The sequence below is a fragment of the Crocuta crocuta genome, unplaced genomic scaffold (assembly GCF_008692635.1).
Source record: "Crocuta crocuta isolate KB4526 unplaced genomic scaffold, BGI_CrCroc_1.0 scaffold2350, whole genome shotgun sequence".
NCBI classification, from domain to species: Eukaryota; Metazoa; Chordata; class Mammalia; order Carnivora; family Hyaenidae; genus Crocuta; species Crocuta crocuta.
In genome coordinates, this window is record NW_027529588.1 from 78,666 (window position 1) to 81,072 (window position 2,407).

Consider the following 2,407-nt stretch of genomic DNA (forward strand, 5'->3'; position numbering starts at 1 on the left):
AAACTTAAACCTGAAATACACAACCTGTACTTGCTGGATGGAATAATAAAATGTCAACAGGTATGTGGTGAGGATTAATAAATGAATATTAAAGCTCTTTTAGAAATACTCAGTTTCATGATGCCAAATATCAGCTAGATAACCTCGGAATTTCTAATTTCTTTATTGAAGTATTTTGACATCTTATGGACACAACTTAGTTTTACCCATACACTTTTTGTTCATGTTTTCTCTTTGATTTATATCTATAGTAGCATTTTCTGAAAGCTCTTTAAAACTGCCTTATTTTTATAAAATAAAACCAATCCAACAAACTTTGACTTCCTTGCCATTTTTATATTCATTTCATTTTAATCCACCAAATAATGACTACTTCATTTATTTGACCTTTGAGATGTTCAGCCATTAAATATTTATTAAGTGTCTACTATGTGACAGGCATTATTTATGATGTACTTATATTCTTCATCTGGATCAACACGCATAGTATAGGAGGTACTAGGGATATAATAATCAACAAAGTTACACAGTCTTTGCACTTTAGAAGCTCACGATTTAGCACTGTGTTTAGCATAGCCCCAGAAGAACTGGATTCTAAACAGGTATGGCTTCCTGGTGGTGAACAGGATTAAAGTGAGCTTTAAAAACAGGGAAGGACAGGTGTGACAAACGGAAAATTCTTCCACAGAAGGTTTGGTTCCCTTCCTCATAACTTCTCTCTTCATAAGGAACAACATACTTATGGTGATCACTGTGCAAACCCTCTTTCTTATAATGCTCTGCCATCTGCATTCTGTATTTTCTGGTTCCTTAGATACTCTTAGTCAGCATGATTTAACACAGAGGAAGTCTCAGTAGCCTTGCCTAGCAAAGTGGTGTTGCGGAATTGACATTCAGTTTTAAAACAATTTTCAGGCCTTGCTGTTAACCTTATTTGCATCATATTTTTGATTTTGCTCTTCCATCTTGCTCATCTCTGTGAGCAACAGCTGTGGCTATTCATGAGCTTTTTCTTGGCTGTCTACATAAGGGTGAAGTGCATTTTTTAGACTGTGGTATTTGCATCACTGCTTGCTCACTAGCTGCCATCCTAGAGCTTCTGGGACATCTGACATGGTGGCTTTGTGAGCACTCTTCCTGTTCTGTCCAGCCACTATAAGCTCTTTATCTTTAGCTCATCTTAAAGGGACATGACTAGAAGCAGAAGCAATAATTTTCCAAAGAATGATATGCTTCTAGAATGTTAGGTAAAACTTATTATCCAGATATATTAGGTGTTAACACACAAGAAAAACATCTATGTTCTTTGTCATACTTGATTTGGGATATGCAAATATAATAATATTTTTCTAGAAGAAATATTAGGATATAGGTGAATCTAGTAAGAATGAGAAATATGTGAGTTTAGGCATGGCTGGAGGGCAAATAGTGTTAATCAGAATAAGCAATGAAGGCATGAGTCTAATGGCCTGGTAAGATGGGTCAAAGAGCCAGGTAGTCATTGCAGATGTCTAGCTCATAGTAGATGCTCAACAAATCATTGTTGAATGAATTAATAAGTAGTTGAATTTAGGGAGGTTTGTGAAATATAAAAGTTATCGAAGTCAGAGGAAACAAGGATCTAGTCTGACATCATGGAGTTTGAGGAAGCAGCACCATCCATTAAGAGCAATGAAATACCTTCTGTTCATAGGAATGGATCTGTTTGTCCTTTGGCCTATTTTATTCTTCCAGCTGTGTATCATCGGCAGCTCTAAGTCCCAGGTGAGTAATTATAGCTGGAGAAAGTCAAGGGCTTGCAGGTGCATCCTGAGCTTGATTGGAACAGGGGCAGAGGTGCTGAGATTACCAGGAGGTTCTTACATTAGCATTGTTTATGAACATTCTCACTTCCAAGAGGTGTTTTATGCATAAGAGTGGAATGTGCCCCATTTGTAAGCCAAATGATCTCAACCATCCAGGGCAGTCCTTCATGTGCATCTGCTTCTCGGCAATCAAGTAACCCAACCAAGGTTTATGGAAGTCTTTTCCAGCCAGAGGACATGCTAAAGAAAAGCTTTTGGCTTCAGGCACCATCATAACATAAATAACCAGAGTTCCTTTCATGTGGGGGTGGTGAAGACTGGAATCTTACTAGAATTAGAACAATATAATCCTGCCTCAAATATCTCTAGATAGTCAGGGGGTTCCACCTACTTCTACCCTAAGGTATTTATTTCTCTTTATATGCCTACCATTTAGTAGATAGAACTAAATCATTAAGGGTATTGATGAGTGGCTGCTTCATTCTGTAAATTGCCTTTTGGTCAGTTTTAGCTATATTCTAATTAGGTCTGCTTTAATAGAAAATATCGATGTGTTTAGAAACAAATCCTAAAATATTTTCCCATCTTTTAAATTTGTTATT

At 36.9% G+C, this 2,407-nt stretch overlaps 1 protein-coding gene across 1 annotated transcript in view; it reads left to right on the forward strand.

The window, feature by feature from the left end:
• Positions 1-2,407, forward strand: part of IL1RAPL2 (interleukin 1 receptor accessory protein like 2) — a gene marked incomplete at its 5' end in the record, with an annotated part of 47,968 nt that overhangs the window by 28,999 nt on the left and 16,562 nt on the right. The gene's annotated exons all lie outside the window — the stretch shown is intronic.